This window comes from Enhydra lutris, unplaced genomic scaffold, assembly GCF_002288905.1.
Source record: "Enhydra lutris kenyoni isolate GAN:26980312 unplaced genomic scaffold, ASM228890v2 scaffoldscaffold46, whole genome shotgun sequence".
Lineage (NCBI taxonomy): Eukaryota > Metazoa > Chordata > Mammalia > Carnivora > Mustelidae > Enhydra > Enhydra lutris.
In genome coordinates this window covers 17124049-17139108 of record NW_019154130.1, presented here as the reverse complement: position 1 = coordinate 17139108, position 15060 = coordinate 17124049, and the positions used below count along the sequence as shown (strand labels likewise).

General features: G+C 57.9%; 1 protein-coding gene across 1 annotated transcript in view; it reads right to left on the bottom strand.

The window, feature by feature from the left end:
- Window positions 1-14684, bottom strand: part of LOC111156506 (family with sequence similarity 222 member A) — a 52655-nt gene extending 37971 nt beyond the window's left edge. Inside the window, 1 exon segment of the mRNA XM_022517445.1 lies at window positions 14560-14684. The gene's annotated coding sequence lies outside the window, so the exon portion shown is untranslated.
- Between the last annotated feature and the right edge of the window lie 376 nt (window positions 14685-15060).

The window sequence follows — 15060 nt, the reverse complement described above, 5'->3', positions numbered from 1 at the left end:
AAACAAACAAACTAAAACTGGCAGCTCTGGGGCCTCCGAGCCCGCACTCCCATAAGGCCCTGAAGCAGCTGCTTTGTTCTTCACGTCACCTGGCCGGCCCCTGTGGGCTCCTGAGTGTTCCACCCTGGAGAAGGGCACAGGCTTTGGGGTCGCATTGTCTGACGCTGAGACCAAGGCTCTGCCCTCAGGAGCTGTGTGGTCTCAGCCAGTAGCTGCCTTGCCGAGGCTCTTTTTCCATCCGTGAAACCCCTGCCTGGCCTTGGCCTTGGGAAGACTGAGATAAGATTGTGGGGATTTCAGGAGCAGAGTCAGGGTGTGGAAGGGTTGGCTGGCTCCCTTCTGGAGAGGAAGGTCGGCTGGGGTGGGAGCTTCTTGCTCCCTGGGTGTCCTGCACTTGATCCCACCCCGGGACAGGCAGCCTGGTCTCTGGTCTGTTTCGTATCCCTTTCTTCCACTGGGAGGGGACCAGGGGTCTGAGGCCAGGGCTGCATCTCTATCTTGGACTTCACTGACAGCCTACTATGCGCCACACTGTGGCAGAAGAGCTGGAAGAGATGAAAAGGCATGGGGAGCCAGTGGCAGGAGGCAGGGTGTGGGACCCAGGGTGCGGGGACTCCAAGCCCCACCGGGATGGAAGACTACTAAGGGAGAGCAGAGCTGGACTTAATCTACAGAGAAGGGAGGCATGTTTGATGTTTGGGGGGGGGGGGGGGGGGGAGGGGTGGGTGTGTGTGTGTGTGTGTGTGTGTGTTGGGAAGGGGAACAATGAAGGCAGTCTCCGTGGAAACCTTGGGCTGACAAAGGCACAGAAGAGGGAATGGCCTGGTGGGTGCGAAAGGTCCCAGGTTGCTGTGATAAGCCATGGGAAGCCACGTGGCCTTTGGGGCTGCCTGTCAGTGCTCTGGGCCTCCCACAGCACGGAGGGGACTTGGTCAGTGTCTACAGCGGACAGCTGCCCAGTGGGCTAGGTGGAGGTCAAGACGAGACGAAGAGCTAGGCCTTCTAGGAAACTACCCTCCCTGTGTTCCCAGGACCCTTGACAAGTCACTTCAGTTATCCAAGCCTCAGTCTGCTTTTCTGTAAATGCGGACTGCAGCAGGGACCCCCTCCCCACCATGAGACAGTCCCTGCCATGTGTTTATGTTCCTAAGACTTACGCCACCTGCCTGCCCCTGCACACTGCCTCAGCCTCTCCTCTTGCCTCTCCCAGGAGGGGGCAGGGGTGACAGAGGGCCCAGGCCAAGGTCGTGCAGCCTAAGCAGGTACAGGCTCTGAGCTCAGCCCTTCACCCGTGTCCTGGCACATCTCCCAGTGCTCCCCGCAGGGGTTCTATTCCATTCCCATTTTTAAGCTAAGGACACTGAGACTCAGAGGAAATTTAGCAGGTAGGGCAGCCCTCAGAAAAAGTCCTGTCATCAATCCCCACTAACACGACAGCTGTTAGCACAGAGCCTGGCCAGGACGGAGGAACAGAATGGATGCCTGGTGGCTGCCCAGGGAACAAAGGCACCAGGCAGTCTTCTTGAAGCCACCTAGGCAACAGAGACGGGCACCTCAAGTCACAGCCTAAGTCCCGGGACCCAAGACCAATGGGGCACAAAGGGCAACTCCACAGAAAGAAAAGGCATTGAAATGGGCCAAATACTGGCCCTGAGAGCAGCTGGGACTATGGTGAGTCCCCTGTCCTCTCTTGAATCTCTGTCTTCATCTGTGATGGGACTACTGCCCTTTACCCGCAGGGTTGCTGGAATGCACACAGTAGGCCTACAACAACCAGGTTAACAACTGCCCTTGGCTCCTCTGGCAGCCAGAGGTTCCAGAACACAAGAGCAGGCAAATTATGGTGGAAGGTGGCAGCTGGGGAGACAACAGGATCCCTGGCCAGTCCCCTGGGGGTGGCGGCAGACCTCTGTGGAGGGCTTGGGCCTCCCCGGTCACACAGGGTGGCAGCTGGCAGCATCCCCTCCCCCACTGAGCACCACACAAAGGGGCCTCTATTCCCCTGCTCTGAGCATTTATCCTTGGCCGGCTGGGCCGCACCGCCCTCTCCCCACTCTGCTGGCAGCCCTGCCTGGCCCCGGTCTACCCGAGCCTATACAAAGGCCGGTGTGTCCCCGCCAAGCCAGCCTGGCCTTAGAAGACCCCGTCTGCAGGGAGTGAGAGAGCTCAAACTGGTCCTGGGGCGGGTGCCTAGTGTGTGGCAAGGCCTCACATCCGGGCCACGATGGGGAGGCAGCTAGGAAGGCAGGGGAAAAAGATTTCGGAGAGAAGAACCTGAACGTGGCTCCAGCTGCCCATAGCTGTGTAATCTCAGATTGGTCTTGACCTTGATTTTCTCATCTGTACAATGGAGACAATGACCAACTTTTGGGGCTACTGAGGGCTCAGTTAGGTGATACACGGCCTAACACACAGTCAGCACCTCAGGGCCAGATTAGAGGCAACAGGAGGGGGTAGGGAGCCTGGTGGGCCCAACCCCCAGGGTGGGAGGGGGTACAGCACCCGTGGTAGGCCCCTCCATCCCCAAGACCCACGTATTTTGGTGCTGACCCTCAGGCTGGGTGCACCCCTGTCTGCCTGAGCCCCCCTGCAGGGGGTGGATGACAACAGTTACTCCTGATGAAAACACTAGCTGTGTACTAGGACTTTCAGATCCATCACCTCCTTTCAACCCTACTGGCATGATGACAGGGTGCAGCCAGGTGGCCTAATGGCGACAGGCTCTGGAGCCGGGAGAGCCGGGTCCAAATCCCCACACCACTTCTGGCCGTGAGACTCCTTGGCCCCGCTGGGGACAAGGGCAGGGCCCAAGCAACAACCCAGTGTGATGCCCAGCATCCTCAGCCTGGGGCACAGCCCCAGTAAGCCTGAACTCCTCATCACCAAGCTATAAGTCCTAACTCACAGATGGGGAAACTGAGGCCCAGCTGGCAAGCCACACATGCCTGGTGTGCAGGAGGCAATAACCCCAACGGATCATTCCAGGAGCGGGACTCAGGGTGCGAGGCCAAGGCTGCTGGACTCTGACTCCCCCTTTTCTGCTAGAGGATGCTGCAAACACATTTTGGCAGTTTTTCCTCATCTTATAGGCGTCCTCGGCTCAGTGGGCCGGTGGGCTGCAAGACCAGTGGAGGGTGGGACAGGAGAGCAGAGCCTGGAGCCTGACCCATCTCCCTGGCTGACCCCCAGGAGCCCTCACCCTGCCTCACCAAGTCCCCCTTCTCTCTCCCCGACCCGCGCGGGGCGGCCAAGTGAGCAGCGGAATACCAAGTAATTAAGTCAGCGTACACCATCCGGGCGCCCAGGAACACTGTGGAGTTTCCCTTTTATGTTTATAGCAATTGTATGAAAATGTGCAACATGGAGCGGCACCAGCTGACAAATGAGACGAAACAGACAGGATTCCGGGCCGGCTTTTTTCCGGGCCTGATTGGCATTAATTGTGAGCGTTTACAAAGCACAACTCGGCGCCTGACATTTGCTTCAAGCGAACATTTCCTTCTAATAGTTTTAATGATTACAACGGGAGCTGGTGATCACTGCCGGGCGGGGAATGGGCTGCCTGGTGCCTGGCCTGGGCTCCTGCCAGGGGTCTGACCAGGCTGTGCTTGCCCGGGGCCCAGGGGTCCCACTTTCCCCTGCTACCTGTTGTGGGAGGGCTGTGCCAAGTACCAGGACTGGGGCACCAGGTCCCCTGTGTGGGGCCTGGGTGCAGGCACACACTAAGTCCCCAGCTCAGAAGCTGATGGGGGAACCCCCAGGCATGGTGATCCTGGGTGCAGACCTGGGGCAGAGGGAGGGCGGGGGAAGGAGGAAGAGCCATGGGATTTGGCTGACCTGGCTCTGAGGCTGGGGGGGCCTCAGGTGCCTCATCTCATGCCATGGGGTAGGAAGGACCCCACAGACACTGGCAGCTATGTCTTTGCCACATGACCTTGGCCCAATCCCACCCCCACTCCAGGCCTATCCTCCTTCACCTATGACATGAACATCAGGGACTTGGTCAGCCAGTCACAATTCCATGTTCCGGTCCCAGCTCCACAAACTTGGGGGAGCCCCTTGGTCTGAGCCCATTCTCCTCAACTGCAGAACAGAGTTCAGAATGCCCGTAGGCTACAGACTGGTTCCTGGACTCCGGCAGAAAGGGTGCAAAAACCCTGAATCTCTGGCCAGCCAAGAGCCTGTGGCCCATTTCATCCTGGAGAGTCCTCCCAATACCTCGCCCGCTCACATGTCCACTCAGTAGACCTCAAGTGTCCTGCTTAGGAACCTGGGAGGAGGGGCGCCTGGGTGGCTCAGTTGGTTGAGCAGCTGACTCATGACTTCCGCTCACGTCATGATCTCAGGATTGTGAGATCAAGCCCTACAACGGGCTCTGTGCTCAGCACGAAGCCTGTTCAAGATTCTCTATTTCCCTGCTCCCTCTGCCTCTCCCCCAACTCAAGCACATGTGCACTCTCTCTCTCTACACAAATGAATAAAATCTTAAGAAAAGAAAAAGTCACATGGGTGGTTCAGTCAGTTTAGTGTCTCTACCTTCGGCTCAGGTCATGATCCCAGGGACCTGGGATTGAGTCCCACATTGGGAATCCTTGCTCAGCGGGGAGCCTGCTTCTCTCTTTGCCCACTCCTACCCCCGTGCTCACTCCCTCTCTGACAAATAAATAAAATCTTAAAAAAAAAAAAAAAAAAAAAAGAGAGAGAGAGAACCTGGGAGGACATCACTAGCAAATGCAAAGACCCTCCCTTGAGGACAAGTTATGACAGTTTTGGATGCACTTGGGATGCATTATCCTACTGACTTCTCCCCATTCTACAGAGGGAGCAACTGAGGAACAGTGAGAGAGAAATGAAGTCTCCCAGTTGGGATGAGGTGGCCCAGCCATCGAACCCTGGCAAGCTGCCTCAGAGGTAAGTCCTCTCAGACCTGCCTGATGACCAGCCCACTTGGGCCCTGGGTGGAAGCACCCCCCTTCTAAGGGCCTGAGGAGGGCTGACCCCACAAGTTGGGGGCTCAATGTCCCAGCCAGGCTGGCAGGAGGCCCAGACCACCCAGAGGAAGGGAATCTGTAGGGCCTGGACAGCCCCATCCTGCTGGACTGGAAATAGAAGGGGGTTTCCCTCATCTGTGGGCCTCACAACACCACTCTTTCCCACGTCTCCATCAATGTGGGGCAGAGCCGCACCCCATGACAAGTCCTGCTGTAGAGGCCAGCCAAACAGCATCAGTGAGGTGGCTGTGAAAGGACAGCGGGTCCTTGGATAGCTACATGGCATGTGCAAAGGCCCGGAGCTGTGGAAGACCCCTAGGGGTTCAAAATGCTGGCAGTTTGCAGAGGCAAACTGAGTGGTGATCAGCAGTACCCCTGTCCCCCCACCAGCCCCCTGACTTTGCCAGGCCCACTCAGTAGGAAGCCCCCTGAATGCGTCCCTGCTCTGTGCTTGGCTCCAGCCACCAAAACCTTGGCAACCACTCCATTTGGAGTCAGTTTGGGGTGTGGGGCAGGGAGAATTTTTTTTTTAATGGGAATTTTTTTTTCCCTTTTGCATATGGTGGCACAGATGGGCCCATGATCCATAAAAACTGTTTGCAATTAAACTCCCACTTTGCATGGCTGGATTTGTCAGTTGTTTGAACCTTGAGTGTGGGGTTCCACACGGACGGGGAGATGGGATTCGGGGCAGGGTGGGGCTGGATTCTGCAGGATGGGCGGAGGCCCAGGAACCTGCTCTGGGCGTGGGGCCCAAGCTGATGGGGTATCATGACAGCCCCGCCAGCTCCCTCTCTGGGCATCCCCCAGCCCTCGCCAGGACTCGGAGTGCGGCCAGGCAGCTGGGGTGGGGCTTGGCAGGGTTTCCCAGCCCGGTGGAGACTTGGCCGGTGCTGGGTGCCCCGGCTGCGGGGGTAATGAAGGGGGAGAGAGAGAGGAGCTAATCACCCCTCAGCCCTGCCAGAGCCTGGGTCTGGGACGAGGATAGGCAGGAGGGTGGTCAGGCAGTATGAGCCATCACAGGGGGTCCAGCAAGCAGAGTGCAATGGCAGGTTCGAGGCTGAGAAGCCAGAACCACTGGCCCAGTTGGCAGAAAGATCTAGGATGGTGCCAGGAAGAACTGTCAGGAGCCAGCAGAACTGGCTCCTTCCTTGTCCCCAGGGGAACTGGCCCAGTCTCCCTAGGCCTCTGTGAAGCAGGCAGGGAAATCAAGGCAGGCACGGAGAACATCTCAGGGGCCCAGGCTGCCCTTGCCAAACCAATAGGCTCTGCCTTTGGGAGCTTTTTCAGAAAGCTTCTAGAATGGGGGCAAGGGGCCTGCACCCCTTCTACCACTCTTGGCCTCAAAATGCCAGCCTACCCTGCCCCCTCCTACCTCCCCAGCTGCCGCCCGGGGATGCTTGCTTGTTTGGGTTCAAAAATGCATCATTTGGCTTTGGGAAATCCTGAGATCGCTAATAATTGTTCCCCGATGAAAAGCAATAAGGCCCCGATACCCCCTTCCCCCCGCCCCTTCCAAGCTGGGAAAGAAAAGTCATAAAAATAGCTTGTTATCTCACCTATTGAGGCTCCGACTGGATGTTACTGCTAATTGGGTATAACATCCTTGTCTTGTTCTCTCAGAAGCTAAATCAAGAAAGCGCCACCGCTGCACACTAATTATATCTCCGGCCTGCAGCCCGCAGCTCGCGTCTCTCCCTTTACGGAGTTAAAAAATGGTCACGAACCCTCATCTTTTATCCCCCCAAGCACGGGGTCCAGGCTGCCCGCCAGGCGTGGACAGCTCAGCGGGGAGGCCGAGGCGGGGCTGTGGGGATGGGTGGCAAGGTGTGGAGTGCCAAGAGGGAAGCCAGGGCCCCGGGCATCGGCCTGGCTGGCTGCCTCCCTCCGCCACCACCCCAGGCCTCTGGTCTCTCTCCTCCGCGCAGCTGGGCCCGCTGGCAAGTCGGGAGCATGTCAGCCCAGGGAGCATCCGTTCGCTTATTCATTCAACACTGCTTTGGGCTAAAGCTTCCGGTAGACCAGAGGTAGCCCCAAGCACCAGCTAACCTGCCCTGGGTTCGAGGAAACACTGAATGAATATACCAAGATGGGCCAGGAGCATTCCTCTGCTTAAAGAGCTGCCACAGTTCCCTACCGTGGAGTCCAGAGGCCAAGACCAGCCCTGGTTCCTGTCACAGTCCCTCATGTCTCCATATTCCAGCCATGTCCAGCCACATTATAGGACCCTTAACCCACACTAGGTCACTCCTGCCTGCCTGTCTCTGAGCTGCTTCTCATGCTGTTCGCTTCACCCAGAAGGGGCCCCACCCCTTTCTTAGAAGGACCAGCTCTGCCTGTCAGAAGCCCACCAGGGCTTTAACGACACCTCCTCCAGGAAGCCTGCCTTGGCTGCCTGCCACACTTGAGCCGGCTTTAGGCTGTGGACCTTGAGACCTGAGTGTGAATGTCAGCATAGCTGCTCATCAAAGTATACTACCCTATTCTGTTTAATGGCTCTGAGCCTCAATTTCCTCATCTCTAAAATGGGTTAAGATGTCTTCCTAGAGGAGCCAAGAGGCACAATGCAGTGCTCTGCAGAATGGTGAATGAGAGGGTATCCGTGAAGGACCGAGCTCTCAGGAAGAGCTCAGTAAAGGCTGTTACTATTATGCAGGCAGAATGCTTTTGGAATCCACCCAGAGCTCTTCAAACGAGCATGCACTGGGCCACACAGACACAGGTCTCTCCGGGAGCTGGAGGAAGGTAACGGGACTCTTACACTTCAACAGCACCTGCAACCGCAGAACCACCTACATCCACGGAGAAGACCCCCCCAGTGTCCCTCATTCTGCTACCATATGGAGATGGGCCGGGAGAGACCTCTAAGCTCATCAAGGCCAGGCAGGCAAGCAGGCTTCAGCTCACAGGCCCCACTGATTGATTGGAGCTGCCTGCCCAGAGCCCTGGAAAGAACCCAAGGTCAGGGGAAGAACTCAGCAGGGGAAGAGGGCGTCAATTGATTGGCGATGTCTGCCAAGGGCACAGCGGTGGAAGGCAAGCCAGGCCTGCCACAGATTTGCCATCCTTGACATTTTACAGAGGACACAGCTGAGGCTGGGCTGGGGTGGGAGGTAACTTGAGCTCAAGGTCATGCATCTCATAAGGAAAACAGCTGGCCTAGAACTGGGTCCCCTAGGCCCCTGCCCTAGGATCCTAGGATCCTCCCTGCCTTCCTTCCTTCCCAGGAGGAAGACAGGCAGAAGCTAGCACGGATAGCCAAGGGGATTCTGCTGATCTGCCAGGGTGCCCTGGGCTGTCATTTTACCTTGCTGAGCCTCAGTTTCTTCATTTACACAACAGGGATAAAAATACCCTTCCCACAATCATAGGAGGATTAAATGAAAGAACAACGTGTCAAAGCAGGAAGCTTAGTCTGGGGCACAGCAGAGGCTGGCAGTGTCCTGTGAGCCCCATAATAGGCAAAAAGGGTTTAGACAGAAATCTACAAGGCTGGCCATTGAAAATCCCTCCTCTTCCTCCTCCTTCTCCTCCACGGAGCCCTCCCTGGTTCTCCCAGCTGGTAGTAATGGCTTCTGCCTCTGATTTCCTAGCCTGCTTTGAGAGACTGGAGATCCGAAGGGCAGGGGCTGTATGAGGCCTGTCCACTGCAATCCCCCTACCCCTGGCATGGTGCCTGCACACTGTGAATTCTTGTACTGTGGTGACCGACCCGCTGCACTGTGATGGGGTGTCTGAGGCCTCACCACCTTTTAAGGCAACTGGGCATGCTCATTTCTGCGTCCCCAGCACCTGGCAGGGAGCCTGGCACAGAGCAATGAGCTCTCTGAATGAACGGGTGAATACAGAGTAAAAATAGCAGGTCCTGTTTACTGCCCGCTCGCTATGGGTTCCTGCCAAGCCTCACAGCTGCCCTCCGACGTGTACCCCTGGCCCATGTGACAGATGAGGAGAGGGAGGTCACACAGATGCTGAGGGACAGGGCCAGGCTCCCAGTTCAGGGCCCAGGGACTGCAGCCTGGAAGGCGGTGCCCCTCCACCTCTGGCAATGCAAGCTCAGACCTGGCCCCTGTGGGGAAGCTGCCCCTGCCTTGGCAGCGAATCCTGGAGCAGACAGCTGGCTGCTGGACCGCCCTCCTCCTCCTCTTCCTCCAAGGGCAGCCCCTCCTCCCCACAGACTCCGGGTCATTAAGTTCTGCATCATTAAGTCCCCATCCCCAGGAGCCTGTTCACAGCCAACCTCGGCCTTACTCCCTGACCTCCCAGGCCTTTGTCCCCTGTGCCCTCTGCACAATGGCAGGGGCTTCCCAGGGCCCCAAACAGCTGCTGTGGCTGGGATGCTGGTTTGCTGTGGGGCTGGGGTGACTGGCTGGGGCCTGTGCCTGAGCCCACCCACTTCTGAAAGGCTCCGACTCACCCGGGGAACTCTGCACACTTAAGCACATCCCACCCACAAGCCTGGGGGCAAACTGCCAGTACTTCCTTGAACAGATGAGAAAAGTGAGGCCCAGGGGGGCGCCTGGGTGGCTCAGTGGTTAAAGCCTCTGCCTTCGGCTCAGGTCATGATCTCAGGGTCCTGGGATCGAGTCCCGCATCCGGCTCTCTGCTCAGCAGGGAGCCTGCCTCCTCCTGTCTCTCTCTGCCTGCCTCTCTGCCTACTTGTGATCTGTCAAATAAATAAAAAAAAAGAAAGAAAGAAAGAAAAGAAAAGTGAGGCCCAGAGAGGCAAAGTGACTTGTCTGAGCGCACACAGCCAGTGAGAGTGCAGGAGCCCAGGGTTCAGGGGCAACTCTTAAGGCCCTGCAAAGGTTGCCAGACTGACTCTCTGCACCCGGATTTGCTGGCTTCAGGTTGTTCTTCCCTAGACACATCAAGTACTTAGCTCAGCACTTGAGGCCCAGCGCACTCTCTTAGTTTTTCTCCCTTTACCTCTTCCCTATTATAAGCTCCCCCTGTCCTTCCTGGTCATGTCCTCAAATCTCAAAGTCCCTCTGCCAACATCATCATCATTTACTCCACATGGGGCAGATTCACCCAGTCCTCAAGCCCAAGAGCAAAAGCCTCCATGACCAGCTGCAGTTTTTCCCTCCTCCAGCCCTTCCTCTGGCTCTGACCAAAATTTGAGTTAGCTGCAGGCTCCTCTTCCTCCCCATGGAGGCTGTGGGCCATCTGACGGCAGGGTGCCCTTGCCCAGCTCAATGCCTGATCCCGAGTGGACCCAGGAGGTGGAGGAGGGGGTAGCTGGAGCCCCAGGCTCACTCCTTCATCGGCTGCTCACTGGCCATGTTGCCTTCCACACTCCCACTTCTGGCCACCAACAGACTTCTTGCTTGTGCTCCTTCCTGGCTCTGTGACCTTGGGCAGGTCATGATCTCAGGGGCAGGGAAGTTAACCTCCCTGTGCTTGTTTCCTTCCCAGTAAAATGTAGTAACAGCACCTGCATTTCTTAAGGCGATGACATACATCCCAGGAGGTAGAGGTGACCTCCAACCCAGGAAGGCTCACCGCTATTACTTCTGTCTACATCTCATCCGGGGACCAGCACATGAATTTGGGGGGCAGAGAGACCTGCAGTTCCAACCACTTATTGCATATATGACTCTGAGCTGGTGGCTCATTCCTCTAGGCCTCTATTTCCCCATCTCTGAAATGGTACTAACTCCTCCCACACGAGCAACCGCAAGCCCGATCTCGGAACCTCTCTTTTGTTCGAGGCACGCAGGAGGCACTCCGGTATTTCTCAACTAACGAACCAGTGGTCCAGGTGTAAGGAATCCATCCCCCTACCAGCCTCCTCCTCCGCCCACCCTAGCCTCCAGAATTCCCTTCCCCACCCCCAGCCCTTGCAAACTAAAATAGTCATTAGGCAGATTTCAAAAGATGTCAGTAGCTTATAATTATAGTCGACATCCTTCTGAGATAAAAGTGATTACCTTGGATGCAAATCACTTAGCAACCAATCAGGGCGGTGGGCGGCGCCCGCGGAGGTGACCGGCCCGCGCGCAGCCCTCCGCCCGCAGTCCACCGCCCGCAGTCCACCGGGCACAGGAGTAGAAAGCGCACAATAGCTCTTGACACGCAAATGGGTTAACACAATAAAGGCGGCTCCGGCCGCTGCGGGGGGGAGAGCAGCAATTCCCGGCCCGCGGGAGGTAATAAAGCGGCCCTTTTGTGCGCGCCTCTTCGTTCTCACCCCCGCCCCGAGCCCAGAGGAATCGCCGCCTGATTGAATTACGGTTCATGAATATGAGCTGCTCCTATTGCTTCCTCCGGTTTGTGAAGGACTAGAAGGTGGAGGGGGCCGGGAGAGGTTTTGGGGGGCAGCGGGAGGGCGCTGGCCAGGGCCCAGCCCTGTAGGAACTCAGGTAGGAGGGAGCCACGTGTGCTCACCACGTGGGGTGCCCTGGGTAGGTGGGAGGGAGATCAAGTGGAGGGTGGCTGGAAGGGTCCCTGCCTACCCTGCAGTCTTTGATCTTTGGCTCCAGGAGGGGCTGGGCTGAGCCATTCGAGGCACTGTTCTGAGGATGAGGCTCAGAGAGGCAAAGCTGCTCACCCAAGGTCACACAGCCAACAAGGGTGGACCCATTCCATCGCGTGGCTCTTAACCATGAGCCACTGCCCACCAATGGGGTTTAAGCAACCCAGCCCAGACCCTGGCCAGAACAACTGTGAGGCTCAGAAGAGACAGGGGATGGGGGAGCTTACGAGCTTAGGTGGAATTAGACAAGTGAGATAAGGATTACTGGGGTGAGTGGGAGCTAACCTTGAAAGAGGAGACTGGTCAGGGTTACCATCCCTGTTAAAGAGCCCTAACTGGATCCTGTCCCCTGCTTCAATCTCTCCCATCCCACCTAAGTCTCCAGGGTCCCTGCTTCCCCTCATCCAGCACACCCCAGCACTCATAGGCCACACCCAATGCCCAGTACACGCTCTGCACTCCTCTGTCTGGTGGATCCCGGTTGGTCCCAAGAGTCCCAGTGCACCCCCCCCCACAAGAGGGCCCTTGCCAACCTTCAGACTGGTCAGGAGCCACGTCTACCAATGTTGCCGTTGACCCATCGACATCCTTGACTTCTCCACCAGCGGAGTGCGTACCTGGAGGGTCCCTGAGGTGACAGAGTGCAGCCTCAACCCACCTGGTGGGGAGCTAGAAGGGGCATCTCTCTCAATGCCTCCCCCCCGCTCAGGCAGGTTTCATGGCCCACCTTACTTCCCCCAGTGCAGGAGAAAGGGGGTGCCAGGGGTGAGGAGAGCAGGCTGTCCGCAAGGCCAGCAGACAAGTTACTACTCAGCTCGAGAGTATCCTGTAAGCAAGGATTCAAACTCAGGTTTCAGTGTGGGAAGGCCTCTTGGTGAGGCCAGACTCCCTCTATAGCCGACAGCCCCCCACTCTTGTGGGGACCCTGTCCAACAAGTGGTGTAAGGCCCGGGGAAGGGTGGGAAGACCTGGGGACTTTGGTGCTGGTGCCAAGGCACTTCAGAGCTGCGGGGCTGTGCACCTGAGACTGTTTCCTCATCTGTAAAATGGGCCACCACGCGTGAGCCACTCTGAGCGGTAACTGAGCTCCCCCTGTGCAGTGCCTGGCAAGCGGGGAGACGCCGGGTAAGCTGGCATCCCCTCCTGCTCGTCGCCGGGTACTATTGCCAAGCCCAGGGAAGGGAACAGAAGGAATTGCCCAATTCTGACAGCCTTTCCCTCCGCTTTGGCTACGGAAGTGTAAATACTCCGAGGAGGACCTCCAACCGCCTGTGTTTGTGGAGCTCTGGCGCACACTCCGGGTTTGTTTCTAAACTGGGAAGCTTCGAGAGGCAGCGCAAACAGCCCTTCTGCCCACCTCTCCCACTTCTCCCCCCCGCCCCCATCTGCTGTTGCTCTGTCCTTGGAAGCCTGTGTGTTTAACGACACCATTTCAGCTGGAAATATCATCTCCCTGCCAAGCCCCCCCAAAGCAGCTCCACTGATATTTATTGACCTGTTAATCTAGCTAGAGAGCCTGGGAGTAGAAGAGAAAAAATGCTAGCTGCATCCAGACTGGGGCTTGGCTCTCATAATGACCCCACACACACTTCCCTTTGCTCTCACCCCGCCCCACAACGAAACAGTGCCACGGTTCTCTAACCTTTACCTCCAAATGCCACCACTTTCACCCACATCCGACAATAATAGCAATTGCTGGAAGGAACTCAAGACGAATCAAAGAACCCAGCAGCAGGATACTGGCTGGGGGTTCTCTGGGCCTTCACAAGACACAGGGCCAGGGCTGGAGCATTGTGGGGGGTGGGGGAGTGTGCGGCAGAGAGGGCCGGTGCCTGACTCCCATCAAAGCTGGCCCCTGGCAGGGACACACTTTTTTCAGACCTTGGCACTGACGGGACTGACTTGCCCTCCATTCACTTAATGAGCACCATACTGTGCTTGTCAAAATCATCTTAAACAGCAAAAGGAGAGCAGGGAAGACAGGAGTCCAGGCTTGGCCAAGGCCCTTCACCTTGGGGTTGTGCAGCAGGGGGAACCCCTGGACTTGAGGGGTAGCAGGCAGCAGCTCCTCTGCACCTTCCCCACACCTTTTTCCTGAGCAGAAGTGGCCTCTTTTAAGGGGGGGGCGGGGCACATCTCTCTAGGGACCCTGGGAACTTCAGCCTGCTGGCTGGGTGTATAGTGGGGTTCGAGGAAATCTCCGTAGCATCCCTTTTGAAAGCACAAAGTTGCTCTGTTTGGCAGTCCTGAGCCCCCAGGCAGTGCCAGGCTATATGGGCAAAACTGAACACCTGTCCTTGGGGGGAGGAGCATCAGCAGAGACAGCTGGCACTGCTTCCCTCCCCCACCTCATGAAAAGCTGGGGATTTAGGTCAGAGGACTGCAGTTGAGGCTGGGGGCGGGGGTAGGATCTGCCTTCACCCCTCCATTACCCAAAGGCATCCAGTCTGCCCCTGGTTACCATGACCCCGCCCCCTCCGACCCTGGGTCAATGCAAGTCCTGTCGCCACGGCAACCCCAGTGACGTCAGATGCCTGGCAGTGACGTCAGGCTGTGGCCCCACTGGGCAACCCACCATCCCTGTGAGATTTTTGTTGGAATGAGGGCTGTATGGGAGACCCTGCTATGATCTGGCATTGGAGGGCACAATCCTCAAACGCAACCACCTGCATGGCTGGGACTCCACAACCACCGCTAAGCGGATGTCCCCTGAGGACCTCAGAGGCTGCTCGGGAGCACCCCAAGGGTTCCATCCCGGGTGCCCTCCTCCTTGGCCCTCCAAGACGCGGGAGTTCCCTGGGAATTTTCGCAAGATGGAGCTACTACCTTTGTCTGTTGGCTTTAGGGGTGGGGTGACCTTTCCTCTCTGGCATACGCCTCACCCGAGGCCTTGTGGAGTCCCCCAACGGGCTCCCAAGCTTCATGCCGGCCGCTTGGCCGGTCTAGACAAGTTATGTGTGAGCGGGAAAGGGCCGGGGGGAGAGAAGGAGCATCGCTGCTTCAGGAGGGCCCCTTTATTTCCGATCCGGCCGCCCCGACGCCAGGGAGTGCCCCCGGCTCCAGCCCGGAACCCCGCCCCGCGGAACTCACCAGATCAGCCAGGCCGTTGAAGGGCACCAGGTCTCAGCGGCGATGACTCTTCGCTCGCCGGGTCTCAGCCATGCAGAGGCGGCAGAGGCTGCCTGAGGGAGACCCCCTTGGGGGCCGATACCTTTCTCCGGGTGCAAAGGGACGCTGTCCGTGAGGGTGATCCAGGCACCGACTCGCGCCGTCCGAAGTCGGGGGTGGCGGGTCTCTCCGCTCAGCGTGGGTCGTACCCGCCCAGGACCTGGGCCGTTCCGGCGCTCAGGTGGCGCATCCTCTCCGGAGCCTGTGCTCACCACGTCCGGCGGGCGGCGCTGCGCCTCCCCTCGGGGTCCCGCTCAGGGCTGCAGCTCTGCCCGCGCCGCTCCCCGGGGCGCCCTCTCCGCTCGCGCCAGGAGCCCGGTGGCCACGGCCCCTCTCGCCGGCCCCAGCTGCAGCCTGTCTTTGTTGCTTCCTCTCGCTCGACCGCCCGCCGGAGGCTCGCAGCCCCCCGTCCGCCTGGGGGTG